A 25,386-nucleotide genomic window follows, 5' to 3' on the forward strand; every position below is an offset into this window, starting at 1 on the left:
TCCAGTTAACTATTCCCAATTTCATGTTTATAATTCCAGATTTTCAATTCACAAACACATATACCCATAGAAAACATATTATTTACTTTTGGAGGTACTGATAATAAATCTAAATACTTACTGACATTTCTGTAATGTAAATTAAAAGTTGAATATACTTGCCTGACCAGGGTAATATCCATATCCTTTTGAAGAAGTTCAGTCTGTTTATTATTCAATTGTAATGATAAGGCATTATATTTACTCTGTGATATTTCAATTTCTTTCTTTGCTTCAAATAAACTGTCTTCAAAGGCCTAAAATTAGAGAACTTGTGTCACACGCAAACATAATAAATATAAAATAAAATAAAAATTCTGTTATGTTACCTATCTCACAAAATGACAGAGAAAAAACTCAATGATTTATTTTTCACTTAAAAAATTTGACACAAACTATAATTTTTATATCAGTCATGGATTTTTTTTCAGAAACAAAAAAATACCATGGCTTTGTGGCAAAATTTGATGTTATATTTTCAAATAATATATTATAGAATTAATTTTAACTACTTTTGTGAAGAATTAAGTAAGTATTATATCTAAATAAAGTATATCCACATAAACACCATATAATCATTATTTCTAAAAATGAACATAAAGGTTTAGGTAAAACACTAGATATTCCTATATATTCACAAAAAAAGCATTGATATACACATAAGTGGGCAGATAGAGGAAGGAGAGCAAAGGAGGAGAGAGGAAGAAAAGACTTTTTAAAAAACCTAAAATACTCAAAACCAAAAATAACTATGCTGATGAATCTGAAACACATACTAAGTCAGAGCTAAGCAAATACCTTTGTATCTCTGTGCCATACTATATAGAGAGATGGCTAGATTTTCAAATGAGAAATAGTTAAGACTAAATGCACTGACATACTTAGTAGAAGAATCCAAACTCAGAAAATGAAACTACAGACTTGTAAAAAAAGAGTTCTCAATCTCTTAAAAAGAGATTAAAAAATAAATTTGAGACTATGGCCTACATATGTAGAAGAAATTTTAAAAGCAGCACACATAGGACCTATCTAAAGCTGTTCATGTCAAAATACAATGTTACTTATGCCAAGTATTAGAATGAGGCAAGAACCCCCAGGCTCAAAGAAAAACATGTAGTTCCAGACTGGGGTATCCAACAATGTCAGAAACCTCAAAAGTGCTTAATGTGGACAAATAGAGGACACTGAAACATTCCCACTCAAGATAAACCCTTAGAAAGTCTAACATTCAAAAAGACAGTCAACAAAGTGAACAAAAGAAAATAAACACTATCCTAGCAAATATCAAAACCATTTCAAAAGAACTATAAATAAACTTAACATACTAAAATTTTATGAAATAAATATTACGAAACAAAAATGCAACAACCAGGCACCCAAAGTGAAAAAAGTGACAGTTGGTATCAAAAGTAGAAGCAAAGGGATCAATAAAAAATTAATGAAATAATCCAACCAAAGCTGTTGGTAGCCTGACAAGTCATAAAACAGGTGGCAAGGAGTCCTATTTCAGATATATTCTGAAGGTAGAAAGGATAGGACCTGTTGATAAGTTGCTGTGGGGTAGCAAGACAAAGATAGGAATCAAAGATTTCTCACAGGGAGTTGGCTTGAACAAATAGGTCAGTGATTTTTAATGGGTATGCTGCATCACGCCGGTATGGCATGAGAGGATCTTAGGTGTGCCTAGAAATTTTTTAAAGATCATTAATTAAATTATTTTTGAAAAAAGTTCAAAGCCCAGCAAGTATGTTCTTATTTTTACTGTTTTTGATCTACATAATTGAAGTGTGCCATGGAAGTTTAACTATTGGTTCAAATGTGCTTTGGGATTAAAAAAGGTTGAAAAACTGTGATATAGGTGAATAGGGATTCCATTTACCATGAATGTGATAGGGCAGATTAGGAAAGGGATTGGTTTGAAGACAATCATCCAGTTGTGTGCTTCATATGAATATAATATATATTTTTAAGTCATTAGAAAATACTAGAACAAGTTCCCAATAAGCTTAAAACCTACAAAACTTTTCATAAAAAACTTAAATTGCTAGAATAAAACAAATAGCAGAACTTCACTGTACCAATAACCACAGAAGGGGAGAAATCAAAGGAGGAAAGTGGACCCATAAGTACAGGTAGTCTTAAAGGCACACAGAATTCTATCTTGGGTTTCCACTGTTGGGACATCAGAGCAAAAAACAAAAATACAACTCTCTGAAGGAAGGCTTCTTGATAACAATACAGTGTCAAAGTAAATTTTTCATTGCTTCCACTGGATAGTGTACAATTTTTGAGCCATTTGACTATAAATTTAAAAATTCAAAAGTAGAAAAAACAGAAAATTTCAAAAGGATAATTAAAAATTTAATAAATATCAATACATTTAACCAAATATATGAAATCTACTCACAAAAACACTTTGCCTGGTCCTGAAAGCTTCTTAAATTTCAACTCCAGTTTTATAGGAAATGTTATACGGGATTTAAAATGGAAATTCCTAGCTTACTTTATGAAATTTGCATAATTGTTTATCCAATTTGCATAATTATTTATCAAAGTCAGAAAAAGGCAGTGCAAAAAAAGGAACATTTCAGAGCAGTATCACTTAGGAACATAGACACAAAAATCCAAAATAAGTTATACCATACTAAAGAAAATTTGTGTTTATTTATAGAGTTATATCATTCCAGAAATGCAAGGATGATTTAACATAAGAAAATCTATTAATATAATTTATCACATTAATAAATTAAAGGAAAAAAGTATAAACAAATCAATAGATTCCCAAAAAAAGTTTTAAAACAATACAACACCTTTACAGAATGTTTTTTTTAATTGCCAACAAAATAGGAATATAGAGAAAATTCTGAATTTGGTAATAAGAATGCCAAAAACATCTACAAATATTATAACTAATGGTGCAATTTTTAATTAAAAATCAAGAAAAACTTGCTTTACATTTTAAAATGTCCTACAGGTTTTAACTAACATAATAAGAGGGGGAGAAAGGATATTAAATATATATTGTTAAGCGAAATAGTATACTTTTTTTTTTTTTTGCAGTTTTTGGCAGGGGCTGGGTTTGAATTCGCCACCTCCAGCATATGGGGCCGGCACCCTAACTCCGTTGAGCCACAGGCGCCGCCCAGAAATAGTATACTCTTATTAGCTATCCATAAGATCTTACACACACATAAAAAAAAAATAAAAGAAAGAATACACACTTAGAACTAGAGTTGAGCAACATTAGAGTAAAAGATGACTACAAAACTTAATTGCTTTTCTATATAATACAACATTTACAATACCAACAAGAAATACAAAATAACAAGAAATAAATCTTATAAACCAAGGTACAATAGTTATAAAATCTTACTGAAAAATATGAAATATAACCTAAATAGACGGGAAGATATACCAGGTACATGAATGGAAAGAATCCTTACTATAAACATATCAGTTCTTTCCAAATTTATCTAAAAATACAATGCAATTTTAACAAAAATTCTAATGGTTTGCTATTGAACTTAGCTACTAGTGCTAAAATTCCTATTACTAATAAGCCAAAACTAAGACAATTTTCAAATAGGACAAAGAATAGAAAATGTTCCTACTGAAGAAAAAATTTTAATAAGCTTTGCAAATTTAAAATGCAATTCTCAAAGAGGGATAAACTAATAGGCCAAAGACACATTAAACATAATCCAGAAGCAGACCAAATAATATATATTGAAATTTGATAAAAGATGAAAATATCCTTCTACATCTTTGGGAAAAGGCTGAACTGCCCAATAAATGCCAGCGGTACTACTATGATTAAATAGAAACCCACCCAACCAGGACCAAAAACATCTATCTACCCTTCTTCCCAAACTTGTCTTCATTCATTCCATTTGTCACCATGTAACACAGCTTACTTTTTCATTGCTAATGTGTTTTATACCTCTTACCACTACAATATAAATTCTATAAAAACAGGCATTTTTAAACTGTTGCTTCTGAGTTACTGTGTAGTGCCAGTCACATACTTTATACCCAATAAACTTTTGTTGAATATGGAGAACTGTAAAATTCTTTTCTCCAAACTTACACTAACCACACCCTGTCACCAACCCTTACTCTTTAGTGTCAGGAGACTAACCCACTTCATCCAACTTCTTCAAGTTAAAAATTCGATAAAATACACCAAATCACAAAGGACACAACTTCTTTCTGCAACACATGCTTAACCAAAGCCCACTAAACTTGGCAGCAGGCACCTGGCCGCTTTTGTTTCTCTCTCTATAAAGCCCCACTCATTTCACAACTTTGGTAAGACACTCCCACTACAGTTCTCCCTGTATTAACAACCTCAAAAACCACCTATTTCTTGGGTTTCAGAAAGTTTTTAAAATTTGACATTTTGATGTTCTGACTCAGTGTGTGGACAGAATTAAGGATGTCTCATCATTACCATGGTAGAGTGAGCACTGGAAGACTCGTATCTAACCTGTTTGTGGAGATCAAAGGTCTAAGATACATAAACTTTGTTCCAGGTCCTGTGCTCTCAAATTTTTCTTAACCAAAAATGGGTAATTAGATTGTTTAGGATACATCTTCTGTTCCAGTAAATCTTTGACTTTTATTTTCCTTTTGGAAGCTTTCCATCTGAGAATATCCTTTCTCTTTCATTCTCAAAACCCTTTACACCAAATGGTACTTTTTCACTAGACATAATTTAGAAATAAAATGGCCCTTTTGGTTTCCTGATACATGTTTAAACTATTCGGTATGCAGCATCTTAAAACACAGTCCTCTAGGAATTAGAAATATGAAAGCCTCTAAAGGAGAAAACAGCACCCAATATTCAGTGATTTCCTTAAATTAACTGCAATTATACAAAAAAACAAACATTTTTACTGGATACAGTTGCTACTCTATTGACTATAAATACTATCATATGTATCATTCCTTTATCTTTTTGAGTCAAAAGAACACAGGGATGGTAGAAAATGTCTAATATCTCTTAAAAATGCCTTCCCCACCACATATTTGATTGTAATTTGGGTTTTTTTCACAAAACAGCATATATTATTCTATTCATATCATTTGAACTAACATAATAGGAAGCCATCACCTCTGCATATTTAGTTTTTCAACAGTTAAATCTTTGCCTTCTCAAGGAAGAAATAATTTGATTTTTCAACAATATTTCCCCATTTCTTTAAAGCAGCTCCTTCTCATCTTTTTTCTGTCCTTGTCTCTCTTTTCCCATCACTGAGAAAACATTAAGTAAATTGGTCTGAAAAAGTCAGTCTGTCATTATTTGTATAGTTTGCAACATATACAAATCAGAATACATATATTTTAGACTGCAACCAAAAAATATCTAAGGATCAAATTGTATTTATTTCACTTGAAACAATATATGAAGTTTCCACAACCAAAATGGCAGCATGAGAAGCTTCAGGGAGATAACACCTCCAGAGAAAAAGCATAATTGATGAAATATACAAAAAAAAAAACAACAAATGTTTGAAGGATCTGAAAATTGTCCCAAAGGCATACAGTAAATGAAGAAACATTTATTTAATAACACCTACAAAGGTCCATTAGGAACAGTGAGAATCTCTAGTATTTAAAGATACCAGCCCACTACAAGTTTAGCTTCACAGAAACACAGCCAACAACACAGACATCTTCCATAGGAGGGGCAGGACACTGGCGATCACAATCCTCTCTCCCTAGTTCCTGACCTCCTGACCATTCAGTGATCATTCGTAGGGAAGAGGCTCTACTCTGGGTATCAGAGGTCAACAGTATCTGGGTACTAATCATGATCACACTCATCCCACATCATTCATAATCATGAGGTTCAATATGGAAAGAGGCAAGACTAGAAGACAAAAAGCTATCATTTCACCAAGCACCCTACTCGTAAAGCATGAATGTCACTTGAAATAAGCGGTTCATTTTTCCTACCCCAAGCTTAAAAACAGTGCTTCAGACATTGTGCCTAAGAGTAGAGGCAGGCAATAAGAACAAAGAACTAAGATATTTCTTCCCTATTAAACTAACTCTGTTTGAAGCAGACAGTGGAGAAATATATTTACATTTTATAAATATATTTATATTTTTTATATGTTATATATTATGAAAAACTGAATTTGTTAGCAAACTAAGGAAAACCTGGGATCTTCATGAGAGTAACAAGATAAACTGCAGGCCAACCAGATAACTGGAAAAAACACTGCTAGTAGAGCCCTCGAAGGCTATAAACTTTTAAAGACTGGCTGTATCAAAAACCATCTCTGCAAGCCAGAGCAATAAGGCAAGAAAAAGAAATAAATAGCATCAAAACAAGAATGAAAGAAGTAAAACTATCTCTGTCCAGAGACAAAATGATCTTATATGTAGAAAATGCTAATCATGATTCCATGGAAAAAACTGTTGGAACTAATAAACAAACGCAGCAAAGATACAGGACACAAAATTAAAATACAAAAATCAGTTGTGTTTCCATGCACTAACAATGATCAATCCAAGAAACAAAAACTAAAACAAATCACTAAGAAAAAAACGCACTTACAACAGCATAAAAGAGAATAAAATACCTAAGAGAAAACTTAGCCAAAGAGGTAAAGGGCATATATACCGAAAACTACAAAACACTACAGAAAGAAATTAAAGGTGACATGAAAAATGGGAAGAAATAGAGTGTTACTAAAATGGAAGACTTAATACTGTTAAGATGTCAATACTACCCACAGTGATCTGTAGATTCAATACAATCCTTACCAAAAATCCCCATTACCATTTTTTTAAAAATGGAAAAATCAATTCTAAAAATCATACAGAATCTCAAGAAAACCTAAACAGCTAAGACAAATTTTAAAAAGAACAATAAAGTTGAAGTTCTTATATTCCCTGATTCTGTAATTATTAAAAAGCTACAGTAATCCAAACAGTGTGGTACTGGGAGAGAAAAATCCAGATAAGAGACTAATATATACAATAGAAAGCCTAGAAAGAAACTCTCATATATGTAGCAAAATAAATTTTAAAAAAGGATACCAAGACCGTTGGATGAAGAAAAGACAATCTTTTCAACAAATGGTGTTGGGAAAACTGGATATCCACATATAAAATAATTATACTAAAAAAAATCTTGTATCATATACAGGTATACTTAGTTTTACCATAGTTCTTTATTGTGCTTCACAAGACATTGCACTTCTTATAAATTAAAGGGTTGAGGCAACCCTGCAATAAGCAAGTCTATCAAGAGGCATTTTTTTCTAACAGCACGTGTGGACTTTGTTTATTTGTATTACATTTTGGTAATTCTAGGAATATTTCAAATTTTTCCAATATTATTGTATCTTTTATGGTAATCTGTAATCTTTGCTGTTACTGTTCTAATTGTTTGGAGGAGTTCATTCACGAGATTTAAGGCAAGATACCATGTATAAAACATGAAAGTACAAGGCTGAGGCTCGGCGGCCACAGCACAGTGATTAGGGCACCAGCCACATACACCAAAGCTGCTGGGTTCAGGCCCAGGCCAGGTAAACAACAATACCAACTGCATCCCCAAAATAGCCGGACATTGTGGCAGGCTAAGAAAATAGTCCCAGCTACTTGGGAGGCTGAGGCAAGAGAATCACTTAAGCCCAAGAGTTGGAGATTGCTGTGAGCTGTGACACCACAGCACTCTACCCACGGCGACAAAGTGAGACTGTCTCAAAAAACAAACAAACAAAAAAAAACCAGTACAAGGTTGAGCAGCAAGTGCTGATGTTGAAGCTACAGCAAGTTGTCTAGAAGATGTAACTAAGATTTTCAATGCAGACAAAACAACCTTCTATTAAAAGAAGATGCCATCTATGACTTTCACAGCTGGAGAGAAGTAAATCCCTGCCTTCTAAGCTTAACAAGATTTAACTTGTTGTAAAATAAGTTAACTTGTTAACTTTCTAACTCTCTTGTTATGGGCTAAGGCAGTTGGTGACTTAAGTCGAAGACCATGCAATATTTCCTATTCCAAAACGCATAGGACCTTTAAGAATTATGCTAAATAACACTTCCTGGCTCTACAAATAGAAGAATAATGCCTATATATCAGTACCTCTGTATACAGCATGCTTTGCTGAATACAGTATTTAAAACAGATTGTTATTACCTATTGCTCACAAAAAAGATTACTTTAAAAATACTACTGCCATTGACAATATCTTAGTTAACCCAAGAGCTCTGATTGTCATTTATAAAAAGATTAATGCTTTTTTATGCCAGGTAACACAGTATCAGTTTACAGCCCATGGATTAAGAAAGATTCACATTCTAGAATATGAAACCAAATGTTTGAAGGATCTGATCTGTTATTAAGAACATTTGTAATTCATGAGAGAAGGTCAAAATAGTAACATTAACAGGAGTTTGAAAGAATTTGATGCCAACCCTCAAGGATGACTTTGAGGGGTTCAAGATTACCATGGAATAAATAATTATAGATGTTGTAGGAAATCAAGAGAATTAAAAGTAGAGTCTGAGATGTCACTGAATTGCTCCAGTATCATGTTAACATTCAATAAATGAGAATTGCTTTTTATGACATAAAAAACAAAACCATTTTCTTGAGATGGCATATATTCCGGTGAAGATACTGTGAACACTGTTCAAATGGTAACAAAAAACTGAGAATATTCCGTAACTTTAATTTACAAGACAGCTGAAGTTTTGGCAGGATTGATTCTAATTTTTGAAGTTCTACTGCAGATAAAATGCTATCAACAGCATGCCATGAAAAATCCTTCATAAAGAAAAGTCAATTAGTGTGAAAAGCTTAATGGAAGAAAAAGTACCCAATGTACTCAGCCCTACTATGAAACTAATTTAGGGTTTTCACATGAAAGCTATAACCCAGTTACAACCTAAGAATAGGGGGAGGAGGGAAAGAGAGGGGAGGGAGGGGGGGAGATAGGTAGAGGGAGGAGGATTGGTGGGATTACACCTCCGGTGCATCTTACAAGGGTATATGTGAAACTTGGTAAATGTGGAATGTGTCTTGACACAGTAACTGAGAGAATGCCAGGAAGGCTATGTTAACCAGTGTGATGAAAGTGTGTCAAACGGTCTGTGAAGCTAGTGTATGATGCCCCATGATCATATCAATGTACACCGATATGATTTAATAAAAAAAAAGAAAGAAAGAAAGAAAGAAAGAAAACGAAACAGAAAAACTGAAATGTGAAGTAAATCGATTTTTCAATTTTTATAGAGAGGTATTGAAAGGATAAGAAAAGATTCACTACATGGGGGAGGAAATTATAAATTCTCAGAATTTTGGCAGGGAATACTTTGTTCTACCTTTCCACAACTCATTCTCCAGAATTACATATGTCCAAATTATACTCCAGAACCTGTTTTTTTTTTTTTTCTTTTAAATACTTATCGGCATGTTTGTTACAAATAAAAGAACAGTGCATTTAGATTGTGATTTTAAAAGAGATGATAAGATTGGCAAGATGTAAAGCGTTTCAAAGGCAAAGAGAATGTTTCTATTTTGTTTTTGAGAAATGATAGATAATGTGTTTTCATCAAATACTATACATATTTAAACCCTCATTCCTGGATATTACTTCTTCTTATTCATTTAAATGTGAATAATTCATTATGCTTCTAAAATTAACTATCAAATCCATAACAAATTAAATTCAATAATTAAGTTGAAAATAAAAAGGGATTAAAGGGTAAAAAAAAAAAAAAGAATTACCACAGCCACCTCACCTTCACCAAACACCACCCTAAGCAGTTAGCAGCCATCAAAAATAAGGCAAGATTATCCATAGCAAAAAGATGACAACTTGATGAAGACACAGATAATGGTTAGCATTTGTCAGAAATACTGTATTTTTTAATTATGATATATACATTGTTTTTTAGACATAATGTTATTGCACAGACATCAAGGACTTCATGTACAAGATAGCTGACCAGAGACAGGTAATTGCCAGACCATCTCAGAAAGAAGGAAAAGTTTTACCTGACAAAAACACATCTCAAGTATAATTCTGAAAGAAATTTGCCAGGAACTACTAGAGATTCCATGGGAAGAAGCTGCAGAGCAGACCAAAGAGCAAGATATCAACAGAGAACAAATGCAAGAAATTTAGAGTCCTGTAGCGAGGGTAAGTGGAGATTTTGTTTCTCTCCTCTTCATGCTTCTAATGTTGTACCGGCCAGCAGTGGAATTATAGACAAATGCCAGCACACTGATTTCAAATTAAGCAAGAGTCCTTTATTGGGCCAGCCAGTCAAGAGCAGGCTCACACACAAAGTCTCTTGACCCCCTTGAAGTAGGGGTGCAAAGTTTTTATATGGCATTTCAAGCAGGGGATGGAAAGTCCTAGCGTAAGCAGAATTTTATAGAATCTAATGTCTGCAAGGTTAGAGCTATGGGGAGGGATCTTACAGAGGGTCAAAAACTACACACAGACAGACCAGACAGACTTGTGACAGTACTGTGGTTTCCACAAGATTTTTTCAGTTGTCACAGGATTTGGCAGCTCTCAGCTAAATTTCCTTCCTGTTTTTGCAGGGTTGCTGCTTGTTCAAGGGGCTATTTTGGTTATAAAAGGGGGTGGGGGAGGCAGGGCAAGCTCTTAACAAAATGGAGTAAGTCTGGTTCACTTGCCCAAAATAGATGGAGTTAGGGCAACACACTAGTAACTAATAAGCAGCCCCCCCAGAGCTGCTAAAGAGCTTTTCTACCATTATAAACCCCAAAGCTTGCTGCTACCAATGAAGTGGGAGCTTCTTAAAGACAGAGCAGTGGGATACCAGCCCCATCAGCTGGTTACCACAGACCTGAGCTGGGATGCCAGGTGCCATACTGCTTCTCCACCGTTGTCTGCCTCTGTCCTCCCAAGGGAGGTCCAGTCCTTGTGATTTTGTATCCCTTCCCCACATAAACATTTCCTGATTCTGGCCTAGACTGCAGTAGCCATATGGGCCACTGGGTCTGGGGGGATGTGTGATCTCAGAGTTTGAACATTCCAGGCAGGCTGCCAGCTCTCAAGACTCCTTCCTCACCCTCATACCCTGCCCACTGCTGCTGAGCAGCACAGGTACCCCAAGGGACAACTGACCCAGGGTTCCCAGGAGCAACTGCTTCTCCTGTGTTGGTGTGTCCACTAAACACTGAGGCTCCCAGAGTAGGGCTCACACCTTTCACCTTAAAAACCAGCAGTGGACCCATGGGTACTAGAACTGACTCCAAGCCCCCTGCCTGCCAGCCTTCCCAGGTACCACTTGCCCAGCTGCTCCAGAAGAGCAGGGCATACTTCAAAGCGAGGGGATATTAAACCTGCTTGAACACTCCATGGGCAACTCAGAACCAGCATGCTTTTCCCTGGCATGATCAAGGACTGAACTTAGAGGACCAGGAAACAGGCCTGCAAGCCAGATCCTCTCTACCAGGAGTCAATAGTGTTGCTTGGGGGCATGGAGGAGAAATTTGTGAACTAATCTTGGGAGGCAAAAGAGCCCACACAAGCAAAACTGAAAGGACAGTGCAATGAGGGTCTAAGCTGCAACACCATAGTAGAGAACCCTTCCCAGGTTCAGAAAAAGCTACACTTTCAGTCCAGGATAGGATCCTAGGCAGGGAAGCTCCTAACCTGTGGCACCACTGCTGGTAAGCTCAGCTACTTTGGACTGCAGCTTGAAATCAGAAGCCAGAAGAAGACCTTGAGATACAGGAGGAGGAAGAAGAGTGAAACCCAATCCCAGCAGCCGGTCTGTGAACCCCAGATGGCCTCTACCTGACAAGTAGATTTTCTGGCTTGGCAGGGCCACTTTAGTCCTTCCCCAGTGGCTTTCTGCAGCAACTTGAGAACAGATCCTAGACCCCCAGCCAAGCTAGCTTTTATTACTTCTTCTGATGGACTAGAATTAGTTATAGGTCCCCAAAACAATACTAAAGGTGGATCTTTCTGAATTTGCCACCTACTGGCAGGGAGGACAATCTGTACAGTCTATAACAGCATTTATGACTCAATCACACAGGGCATAGCTGACTTTTACCCATAAGAATGAGCTACTACTATTTCAGAGTTGTAACTGGGCATGCCAATAAAATTCACACTGTTAAGAAGACCACAAGGCTAGGAAAGAGAAAGGATTTCAAAGATCTCAATCTTCCCTTGTCAACAAGAGACAGGGTATCTGCCCAATGCATATAGTACACCAGTAAAGCCTACGAATAACTAACAATTGGGAAAACCACCACACTAAGGATATCTATAACTAAGACACCCATCCAGAATCGTAGCTAGCCATGTATAAACAAAGCTGAGGGAATTCATTATCACTAGAGCTGCCCTACCTGACATGTTAAAAGGAGTCCTTCAGACTGAAACAAAAAAAAGCAGGACAGTTACTCCAAACCATATGAAGAAATAAAGATTTCTGTCCAGGCACCGTGACCCCATGCCTGTAATCCCAGGACTCTAATAGGCAGCAGTGTGAGGATTGACTAAGGCCACGAAATTCAAGATCAGGCTGGGCAAGAGAAAGACCCCACCTCTACAAAAAATAGAAAAATTAGCTGGACCTAGTGGCATGTGCCTGTACCCTCAGCTACATAGGAAACTGAAGCGGGATAATCACTTGAGCCTAGGAGTTTGAAGTTTCAGTGAGCTATGGGGATGCCACTGCTCTCTAGCCCAAGTAAGAGAGAAAGACTTGCTCTCAAAAAATAAATAAATATATTTTTTTAGAAAAGATTTCCAGTAAAGATAAATATCAATATGTGGGCAAATATAAAAGCCAATGTTGTTATATATTTGGCTTCTTGACTTCTAACTCTACTTTTTATTTCCTACGTGATTTCAAAGACATACATAAAACATGTATCAATCTGTGTCACTGGGCAAAGAACATATAAAAATGTAATTTGTGACAATAACATAAAGTGGAGGGGCAGAGCTATATAGAATCAAATTATTTTATATCCCATTAAAGATATTCAGTATCAAATAAAAATTAGACTGCTATAAATTCAGGACGGTATCTGTAGCCACCATGGTAACCACAAAGAAATTATCAATAGAATATACACAAAAATATTAAAAAAGAATTACAATGTGTCACTACAAACCATCAACACAAATAAAAGTAATAACAGAAGAAATGATCTACAAAAAAGATGTAATATATACAGAGAAAAAATAAGAAAATGGCATGAGTTTGTTATTCCATATTAGTACCCTGTTTCCCCAAAAATAAGAAAGTGTCTTATTTTAAGGTGTGCTCCCAAAGATGCGTTAGGTCTTCTTTTCAGGGGACGTCTTATCTTTCCTGTAAGTAGGTCTTATTTTCGGAGGATGTCTTATTTTTGGGGAAATGGGGTAATTATTTCAAATGTAAATGATTCATCTCTCCACTCAAAAACAAAAGATTGGCAGAATCAATAAAGAAAACATTATACAACCATACAAATTCAAAGACACAAACAGGTTAAAGGTACAAGAATAAAAAAAGATACTCCATGCAAATAGAAACCAAAATAACGGTAGATACAATATCAGACAAACAGACTTTAAGTCAAAAATGGTCACAAGATAGCAAGGAGAGCAAAATACATGTATACTTGTCAAAAATTCAATTCATCAAGGACATGTAACAATTAAAGGGAGAAACAGGAAATTATATAACAATAGTTGGAGATTCAATACCCCGCTTTAAATGACGGATAAAGCATCTGCACAGAAGGTCAATAAGGATATGGACGTCTTAAAGAACACTATAAACCAAGTACACCTAAGAGGCCTACTCTATCCCCAAACAGCAGAATACCCATTATTCTCAAGTACATATGGAACATACGCCAGAACATAAAGTCTTTTCTGAACACATGGAATGGAACTAGAAACTAACAGCAGAAGTAATAAAGGAAAATTCACAAATATGTGGAAATTAACCCACACTCAAACAACCAATGAATTAAAGGTAATCCAAGGGATTTATAAAATGTTTCCAGATGAGTAAAAACAAAAACACAACATACAAAAACAGCAAGGCAGCTGTTCAGAAGGAAGTTTACAGCTATTATTGTCTGCATTAAAAAAAAAAAAAAGTATCTCAAATTAATAACCTAACTTTGTACTTTGAGGTCAAAAACAGAATAGCAAATTAAACCCAAAGATACAAGAAAATAATAAAACTAAAAAAAAAAATAAAGACACATTATTTTTCAGTTACGAAACTGAAAAAAGACAACCTAAATAAATGAAAGAAATAACATGTTGATGGATCAGAACACTTACTCAAAGATCAGAATAGAAATTGTAAAAAAAAAAAGGTGAAAAATAAAAATAAAGGAAATCAATTAAAACTAAAGTTGATTCTTTGACAAGACCAACACAATTGGCAACCCTTAGCTAGATTGACAATAGAGACAAAGATGCAAATAACTGAAATCATGAACAAAGTTAGAGCACTAATATCAACCATCAAAAATAAAAAGTATTATTAGAAAATGCTATAATCTATTGTATATCAACAGATCAGATAATCTTTGAACTGGACAAATAGCATCTATGGACAAATATACAGATTACCTAAACTGACTCAAGAAGAAACAAAAAGAGACTGAATCAGCTATTGAAACCTCGCTACACAGAAATCTACCAAACATTTAAAGAATTTATGCCAGTCCCTCTCAAAATCTCCTAAAAGCTAGAAGAGGTGGAAAACTCCCTCTTTTTTAAGAACAGCCTTATTCTAATACCAAAGCTAGAAAAAAGATAAAGATATCCCAATAATGTAAGTATGATTTAACATTCAAAAATCAATGTAATACACCATACCAATAAAATGAAAGACAGAAACTTCATGATCGTTTCAATAGGTGCAAGAAAAAGCATAGCAAAACTCAATATGCCCTTCCTAATTAAAAAACTCACCAAAATAGGAATATAGAAGGAAACTTCAATTTAATATAGTAACATCAACAAAACAAACTCATAGCTAGTATCATACTTGAGGATGAAAGAGCGAATGCTTTCCCACCCTTGAAATCAGAGAAATCAGAAACAAGACACAATGTCTTCCCTTTCCTTTTCTATTCAACATTGTACCAGTGGTTCTAGCCAGGGTAACATAAACTAATTAAATAAAAAGCATATAGATTGGAGAGGAACAAGTAAAACTATTTCTACTTGCAGATGCATAAAATATGCAGAAAATCCTAAGCAATTTACTAAAAAACTATCAGAATTATACTAAACCTCTTCAAAAAACTTGTAGTATACATGATCAATATACAAAGATTAATTGTGTATCTATACACTAGGAATGGAAGATCTGAAATAAAATTTAAGAAACAATTGATTGAAAAATAAAATTTCATGAATACATTTACCCAAAGAAGTGCAAACTTAAACTCTGAAAACTATGAAACTGAAAAAAAAAAATAAAGACAACCTAAATAAATGAAAGAAATAACGTTGACGGATCAGAACACTTATTCAGATGGCAATACTCCCCAGATTGATCTAGTGATTCAATGTAATCTCTATCAAAATTTCAGCTGGGGGCTGGGTGCGGAGGCTCACGCCTGTAATCCTAGCACTCTCAGAGGCCAAGGCAGGTGAACTGCCTGAGCTCACGGGTTTGAGACCAGCCTGAGCAAGAGCTAGACCCCGTCTCTAAAATACAAAAAAAAAAAAAAAATAGCCAGGTGTTGTGGCAGGTACCTATAGTCCTAGCTACTCAGGAGGCTGAGGCAAGAGAATCACTTGAGCCTAGGAGTGTGAGGTTGCTGTGCACTATGATGCCACGGCATTCTACTGAGGGCAACAAAGTGAGATTTTTGTCTCAAAAAAATTCTTTTCTCAGCTGGATTTTTTTTTTTTGCAAAAACAGAAAGTCTGATTCTATAATTCTTACTAAAATTCAAGAGATTCAGAATAACCAATCTTGAAAAAGAAAAATAAATTTGGAGGACACACATTCCAATTTGTTTTTTTTTTTTCTTTTTTTATTAAATCATAGCTGTGTACATTGATATGATCATGGGGCATCATTCACTAGCTTTACAGACCGTTTACCAAGTTTCACATATACCCTTGTAAGATGCACCGCTGGTGTAATCCCACCAATCCCCTTCCCTCTACCCACCTCCCCCCTCCCTCCCCTCCCTTTCCCCCTTCCCCCTATTCTTAGGTTGTAACTGGGTTATAGCTTTCATGTGCAAACCCTAAATTAGTTTCATAGTAGGGCTGAGTACATTGGGTACTTTTTCTTCCATTCTTGAGATACTTTACTAAGAAGAATATGTTCCAGCTCCATCCATGTAAACATAAAAGCGGTAAAGTCTCCATCTTTCTTTAAGGCTGCATAATATTCCATGGTGTACATGTACCACAATTTATTAATCCATTCATGGATCGATGGGCACTTGGGCTTCTTCCATGACTTAGCAATTATGAATTGAGCTGCAATAAACATTCTGGTACAAATATCTTTGTTATGATGTGCTTTTTGGTCTTCTGGGTATATGCCCAGTAGAGGGATTACAGGATTGAATGGCAGATCTATTTTTAGATCTCTAAGTGTTCTCCATATCTCTTTCCAAAAGGAATGTATTAATTTGCATTCCCACCAGCAGTGCAAAAGTGTTCCCTTTTCTCCACATCCCCGCCAACATCTCTGGTCTTGGGATTTTGTGATATAGGCTAGTCTCACTGGAGTTAGATGGTATCTCAAAGCAGTTTGATTTGCATTTCTCTGATGATTAAAGATGATGAGCATTTTTTCATATGTCTGAAGGCCGCGTGCCTGTCTTCTTCAGAGAAGTTTCTCTTCAAATCCCTTGCCCAGCCTGCGATGGGATCCCTTGTTCTATTCTTGCTAATGCGTTTGAGTTCTCTGTAGATTCTGGTTATTAAACCTTTGTCAGAGACATAACATGCAAATATCTTCTCCCATTCTAAGGGCTGTTTGCTTGCTTTACTTACTGTGTTCTTGGCTGTGCAGAAGTTTTTTAGTTTGATCAAGTCCCAGTAGTGTATTTTTGAAGCTGCTTCAATTGCCCGGGGGTTCCTCCTCATAAAATACTCGCCCAGCCCGATTTCTTACACATTCTAATTTGAAAACTTGCTACAAAACTGCAGCAATAAAGACAAAGACACAAGGATAGATCTACATAGATGAAGGAACAGAACTTTGGTCTAAACCCTATTTTTATTGATACTCAATAAAAATGTCTTTGCATTTTCTTTGGGGGAAAAGAATCATCTTTTCAAGATACGGTACTGTAACAACAGAATAACACAAAAGAATTAAGTTAGATTCATATTTCACGCCATATTAAAAAGCTAACTCAAAATAAATCAAAGAACCTAAGACACAAAACAATAAACTTTAGAAGGAAACATAGTTGTCAATATTCACAACCTTTGGTTAGGCAATGATTTCTTAAATCTGACACCAAAAGCACAAGCAATGCCAAATAAATAAATAAATAAATAAATAAAAACCCTGATAAATAAAGTGTCATCAAAATGAAAAACTTTTGGGCCAGGCACAGTGGCTCATACCTGTAATCCTAGCACTCTGAGATAGGTGGATTGCCTAAGCTCATGGGTTTGAGACCAGCCTGAGCAAGAACGAGACCTCCATCTCTAAAAATAGCCAGGCGTTGTGGTGGGCGCCTATAGTCCCAGCTACTTGGGAGGCTGAGCCAAGAGAATCACTTGAGCCCAAGTGTTTGAGGTTTCTATGAGCTATGATGCCATGGCACTCTACCACAAGTGACAAAGTGAGACTCTCTGTCTCAAAAAAAAAAGAAAGTAAAAAAGAAAAACTTTTTTGTTTTAAAGAACACCATCAAGGTCTGGTGCAATGAGTAGCAACTGCCTACAGTGCTGGCTACTTAGGTGGCTGAGGCAAGAGGATCAGTTAAGCTCAGCAGTCAGTGTTACAGTGAATTATGACTGGGCCATAGCACTCCAGCCTGGGTGATGGAGCAAGTGAGAAGAATCAAGAAAGAAAAAAATAACACACAAAATTGGAGAAAATATTTTTTCTTTTTTTTTGCAGTTTTTTGGCCAGGGCTGGGTTTGAAACCGCCACCTCCGGCATTTGGGGCTGGCGCCCTACCACTTTGAGCCACAGGCACCACCCCTGGAGAAAATATTTTTAATTTATAGATCTGATAAGGAACTTGTATCCAGTATACATAGATGAAAAGGATTTGGATAGACATTGCTGAGAGGTATATAAATAGCCAATAATACATGAAAAGATGCTCAACATCATTAGCCATAAAGAAAATACAAATCAGGTGGTACCCGTAGCTCAGTCAGTAGGGTGCCAGCCACATACAACCAAGGCTGGCGGGTTTGAACCCAGCCCAGGCCAGCTAAAACGATGACAACTACTGCAACAACAACAACAACAACAACAACAAATAGCCGGGCGTTGTGGAAGGTGCCTGTAGTCCCAGCTACTTGTGAGGCTGAGGCAAGAGAATCGCTTGAGCCCAGAAGTTTGTGGTTGCTGTGAGCTGTGATGCTACAGGACTCTATCCAGGGAGACAGCTTGAGACTCTGTCTCAAAAAAAAAAAAAAAAAAAAAAGAAAGAAAGAAAATGCAAATGAAAACTACAATATGCTATCACTTCATATCCATGAGGGCAGCTATAAGAAAAAAAAAGGAGATAATAATAAGTGTTGACTAGGAATGAAGAAATCGAATCCCTGTACATGGCTGTTCAGAACATAAAATGGTTATGTTGTATCTACGTACAGGTTTACAGTTCCACCAAAGCTTAAAAACAGAGTTACTATATGAGCTAATAATTTCATTCCTAGGTATATACTTAAAATATATGTAGATGTAGGGAGAAAAAGTAGTGATGATTTTACAATTTTGTGCATAATTTAAAAACTACTGAATTTTGTATTTCAAATAGATTAAGTATATAGCATGTGAGTTCTATTTCTTCTAAAAAAGCTTTCTTACTGCAAAGAAAGGATGCAAAGTTTTCTTACTGACAAGACAATGTAATTGTACAACTTAGAAAAATGAAAAAGTACGTACAGCCTTGGCACCCATAGCACAGTGGTTACGGTGCCAGCCACAAACACCAAGAGTGGCGGGTTCAAACCCTGCCCAGGCCAGCTAAACAACAATGACAACTATAACAAAAAATAGCTGGGCATTGATTAATTAATTAATCAAAATTAATTCATAATTCAGTATACCTCAGTATACCTCCCATCTGCTTTCTAACAATTCCCTCAAAATTAATTCATAATTCAGTATACCTCCCATCTGCTTTCTAACTTTTCACTAAAACTAATAAAAATGATTCTTAGTATTCTAACCTAATGAAGAAATACAGGGCTTTTGACTTACAAAGAAATGAATAAAAACGTAGGCTTCCACTTAGGCACAGTAGCCATTGCCTATAAGCCGAGCACTTTGGGAGGCCAAGGTAAAAGGATCACTTGAGGCCAGGAATTTAAGACCAGCTCTATCAATGTGAGAACCTGTCTTCCCCCCAAAAATAAAAATTTAAAACTAAAGTCATAGTAGTATATACCTATAGTTCTAGCTACTCAAGGGGTGGAGATGGGAAGACCACTTGATTTCAGGGGGTTGAGGCTGCAGTGAGCTATGACTGCACCATTGTACTCCAGCCTGAGCAAAACAGAGAAATCCTATCTCTTAAAAAACAAAGGAACAAAAGAAAAAATAGACTTCCTGCCAAACAGTGAGTCAAATTATATAACCAAAATACCTAAAACCATAAAAATAATAGGAAATACAGAGATGTGAGATTGAATCACAAATCAGTAAATTATTGAGTAAATGATGTGGAACACGCATGAGGAATTTCTCACATACGCAAGGAAATTTGGATCTGTGAGACTGCATCACAAATCAGTAAACTATTGAGTAAGTGACATGGAACATCATACTCAAAAATGAATTCTTAATTAAGACTCTGAAGTAAAGAACACTTAGTTATATATAGCTCCTAAAGTAAAAACATTAGAGAAGAAAATAATAAATTTGATTTTATACAAACTCACAAACTTTTGAAAGTTCAATTCACCTTACATAAGGTTCAAAAAACAGGAGGCATATTTGTAATATATAAAATAAAGCATCAGTATCCAAAATAAAAAATGCTTATGAATAAATAAGAAAAAGACAAACACCTCAATAGAAAAAAATGTCACATAAGTAAAAAGTCATTGGATATCACAGAACTGATTATTTGAATGAATATAAGGAAATAAAAATTATCATCAAATACTCATATAGCTGTAAATTAACAAAAGCAAGTACCACTTACCCTTATCACATACCAAACTGTTTGAAGGATGTAGAGAAGTAGAAACTGATATAAAATTAAGAAAACAAATGCACCAAAATTCATTTATCTCAATGGCTCTGGCTCAGGCTCAGTCATTCTCTGATCGTGCACTAACAGATTTAAGATACTGCCTGAAATATCTGCAATGGATTGATTTACACAATCAAAAAGACATATCCTTCTCCCCTATCTTAAATATTTACACACATACACATACACACACACATCCACTGAGGTGTCCCTCAGTATCCAAGGAGGATTGGTTCTAGGACCCTTTGCAGATACCAAAATTCAGACACTCAAGTCCTTTATGGAAATGCCAGAGTACCTGTGTAGAACCTACCCATATCCTCCCATATACTTTAAACCACCTCTAGATGATTTATAATATCTAATACAATGTAAGTAGTTGTAATACTATATTTTTATTTGTATTAATTTTAATTATTACATAGTTATTTTTTATTATTTTTTTCCAAATACTTTCAACCCATTTTGGCTGAATTCACCAAAGCAGAACCCACGGACACTAAGAGCCAACTATCTCTATGTGTTGAATAGCTGTACATACACATGTATTTATATATTTTTAAAAGTACATGCGTATATTTACCACCACTACCATTTGTTTCTGACCTTTTCAACAAAATTTATGGTAAGAAAGAAACCCGAAATTTGGTGGGAAAAGAAATGAGCAAAACTCCTCATAAGACAAAGAGAATGCCGCAAAAAAGTATTATTTTGGAAAAATGCTGATCAAAAAGGATAGAAAAACCCATGGTTTCATTTGATTAGCCTTTAAAAAAAGATGTAGGAATATTATGATGATTTATTATAACTTTTATCTTCTATAAAAATAAAATTTATTATTCAAATTTTTATTTGAATAAGGCCCTTTAAAGCCAAAGAAAGCATCATCTGAGAACTACGATTTTTTTTTCAATTTTTTTTATACTTTATTTTTTTAAAGGACCTGGGATTAAAGTCAATACCATATTGCAATGAATTCTAGCTATAATTATAAATTTAAAAAAGTCAAAACCCAGGACTCTAAATATGTTTTTTCAAAACACATTTTATTTCAAAATGCAATAGCCTTTACTTTTTAATGATTACATTTTAGGATAACTATTTGAAGTCAGTTTCCTGCTTTGCAACATCAATTTTTAAAAAGCTGTGGGTCTTAAGTGAAAGAATATAAATTAATGCTAGTCCCCACTGGTGGATTTGAATATATAAGTTGTTATTTAAAGAAAATAACATGTTTTAAGTTTCCTACAAGAAGTTAGATCCAAACAAGCAGCGTGGATTCCATTCTTGTTGTATACCTTTATTTTTGCATCAATGCTGTATTTTTCTTTTCTCCAGTGTGCTTCTTGCTTCCTCAGTTTCTCCAGGTCATTTAGCAAGTCAGTGCAGCGGGTACTTAATTTCTCATTTTCCTCCTTCAGATTTTTTATAACTAGTCTGTTTTGCTCTTCTTTATTCTGTACACACTCCTTTGTGTCCTGTAGAACAGTACCAGAAGGGCCAATAAACAAACAAAAAAACCCACCAAAACATGAAAAAAATGTGAGAACTAATCAGCAAATATAAACTGTGCAGTTTTACCCTCATAGCAGCTTCTTCTATATTTGATAGCCAAGGTCACCTGTGTACTTTTATTGGCCTCTTTTCGTGCAGGTGGATGGGTCATATTTTTTCACTGGATGACAGCTTTGATGAGTACACATTGGCAAAGAGCCCATTAATTGATCAAGCTGCCTTTGATGCTGTCCCCAGCTATTTTTGAGACCCACACAGACATATCCTCCCAGACCTGGGTATTATCAATTAATAATGACAGTCCCATCAGAATCTAATTACAAGAAGCCACATATTCACACTCCTACTTTCTTAGCTCCATTTCCATCATTAACTATTTATCTGACAGTTATAAAGCTTGGAGTTCTAGCTTTAAAGCATCTTTATCAGAGTTTCTGCATGTGAAAAAACTGTAATGTATAGCAGGGCCTAAGGCAATTTTTCCTCCAAGCCTGTCACTTCCTGGGCCACAAAGGCTCACAAAGCTTAAAGCAGGACTTCAAAGCAACAGTCCTACAAAACTATGTACAAGTCAACATACCTTAACTTCTTGACTTTTATCTTTAAATTTCTTCTCCAAGTCACTGAATTCTTTCCTTAAAAAAGCATTTTCTTCATCTACTGCAATCTTCCGTTTTACAAGGTCATTTATTTACTGTTTTAGTAATGATTCTCTCTGTGGAAAAAAAATTTACTTATTGGTAAGCTTTTATTTTTAAGAAAAAAATATTTTATTTGAAAGGTTTTAGATTATGGTTACTAATATTAGGATTAACTAGCTTTCATATAATGTCTATAACCATAATTTTCATTTTTATATGACATACTTATGGATTTCCAACCGAAATATATAAGTATAATGCCTATTTATGATGAACACACAAAAACTGGACACCAAAAATTAAGCTATACTCAGAAATCAAACTTTCAGAATTGACATATAGAAAGGAAAAAAAAACAAGATTTTACAAAATATTCTAATTAAAAAATGCATTTATAGCTTTAAATAATATTATATTTGGATATATAATATTTGGAAGAAAAAATTTTTGAAAAGCAACAATGACTTTTGAAGCATAAATCTTTAAAAAAAATGGCAAGATTTTTGGTACTAAAAAGATCTTGCTCTGTAAACAGAATATCAACAATATTATGACTGCCATAATTTTTAAATGAATGTTCAACGGCCATAGATAACTAAATGAAACCTATTTGGTAAACATACTCATGACTCATCCTTAAATTTCCCTCTTTTCTCTTCATAGCTTTTTCTCTCAGAAAATTCACCTTTTCTCAGCTTCTAGTCTTCCCCTGTCTGAAAACTATCCAATCCATAATGCAGCCCTCATTTTCTCAATAACAAATCTCATCCTTCCAACTTTCTATATAACATCTGCTACCTCAAACTAACTTGCTAAAATTGAAATCCATATACTGATACTATCTCTTTCTCAAACTTCAACTTTGGTCAACTCAGTCAATTCTCTCAATGAATATTTATTAAGTGTATCCTATCAAATTATTTGAAGCCTACAAGTCAGATTCAACAGCACCATTTGTCTCTCAACCAAAAAAAAAAGCATCAAGATAGTGATGCAAGTGCCCTTCACTTAGAGCTGAACAGAGACCCCATTTTCTGGGCATGAGCAGGCCCATAAACCAGTTGGATCACCATGTAAACCACCACTCCCAGGGAAGGGGTAAATGCCTAAAAATAGACCACATTCCTATATGATGGCAGTTTTAATACTAATTTCTCTGCCCACAAGCCTCTGGCACCAAACATATTTTAGACATACATTTGATCTCCCCAGACTCCTCTGCCTGCAGGGTAGGAAAAGCTGCATATATATCCTTAGATATCTGAAACCTGGGCTACCCAATCAAGATCTCCCTCCACTGTACCAGAGGGCTTTGCTATTTCCTTTCTCTCTTTCCTGTTTTTTTAAGAGACAGAGTCTCACTCTGTTGCCCTCAGTAGAGTACTGTGGCATCACAGCTCACAGCAACCTCTAGCTATTGGGTTTAGGTGATTCTCTTGCCCCAGCCTCCCGAGTACCTGGGACTACAGGTTATTTCCTTTCTCTTACTGCTAATAAAATCTATGCTTTCACTTAGTCGTGGTGGCCTGTGAATTCATTTTTCAAATTTCTAAGACCAAGAACCCAGCAGAGAAATTCCAGTTACAATAGAAACATAATCTTTTAAAAGTAATAGTTCAGCAGACTTCTATTCCACTCGTATCTATCATTGAGGCTGATCTCTAAATATCAATTTACTTTGTACTATTTCCATATTTACTCTCTACCAAGCCATCTCCAAAGGACTTCAGGTTAAAGTGAATATGAGGGTATGATTCAGGATAAAATGAAAAGTAGATTTGAGTTTTAGGAATAAAGTGAAAATATTCCTATACTCTAATTTTTTTAAGTTGTAATGTTAATTGTTGATTTAATACTACTCCTATTTAAAAATACTTTAGACACTGAATATATACAGAAGTCATTTGTGATAAGTATGTAAAGAATAAAGAATAAAAGGAGCAGACTCTGTACCCACTATCACTCAGCCAAGAAACATAATTTCACCTTTAACTTGATAGTCCCCTGAAGATCCGCTTACCTCCTACTCCCTTCATGGGTATCCACTATCCTGAAACTATAATTCTTTCTTTTCTCTCACTTTTCTTTATAGTTTGAAGACAGATACACAAACACCTATACACACACACATCTGACATACTATACAGCATGACTTATTTTTTGGAACTTATATTAATACATCAAATCAAACCATACATATGAATTATGTGGCTTGCTAATTTTGCTCAATATGTGTTCCCCAATAGATCTATAGAGATTAGCCCATATCACAAAATCCCAAGACCAGAGATGTTGGCGTAGATGTGGAGAAAAGGGAATACTTCTACACTGCTGGTGGGAATGCAAATTAATACATTCCTTTTGGAAAGATGTTTGGAGAACACTAAGAGATCTGAAAATAGATCTGCCATCCAATCCTATAATTCCTCTACTAGGCAAATACCCAGAAGACCAAAAATCACAACATAACAAAGATATTTGTACCAGAATGTTTATTGCAGCCCAATTCATAATTGCTAAGTCATGGAAAAAACCCAAGTGCCCATCAATCCACGAGTGGATTAATAAATTGTGGTATATGTACACCGTGGAATATTATGCAGCCTTAAAGAAAGATGGAGACTTTACCTCTTTCATGCTTACATGGATGGAGCTGGAACATATTCTTCTTAGTAAAGTATCTCAAGAATGGAAGAAAAAGTATCCAATGTACTCAGCCTTATTATGAAACTAATTTATGGCTTTCACATGAAAGCTATAACCCAGTTATAACCTAAGAATAGGGGAAAA

At 35.0% G+C, this 25,386-nt stretch overlaps 1 long non-coding RNA gene across 1 annotated transcript; it reads right to left on the reverse strand.

Moving 5' to 3' along the window:
- Positions 1–241: 241 nt before the first annotated feature.
- Positions 242–22,668, reverse strand: LOC128592471 (uncharacterized). Its single transcript, XR_008381881.1, has 3 exons — positions 22,536–22,668; positions 21,739–21,918; positions 242–296 (listed from the first exon to the last, which is right to left on the reverse strand). It is a non-coding gene; the product is annotated as an uncharacterized LOC128592471 (long non-coding RNA).
- Between the last annotated feature and the right edge of the window lie 2,718 nt (positions 22,669–25,386).

This window comes from Nycticebus coucang, chromosome 8 (assembly GCF_027406575.1).
Source record: "Nycticebus coucang isolate mNycCou1 chromosome 8, mNycCou1.pri, whole genome shotgun sequence".
NCBI lineage: Eukaryota > Metazoa > Chordata > Mammalia > Primates > Lorisidae > Nycticebus > Nycticebus coucang.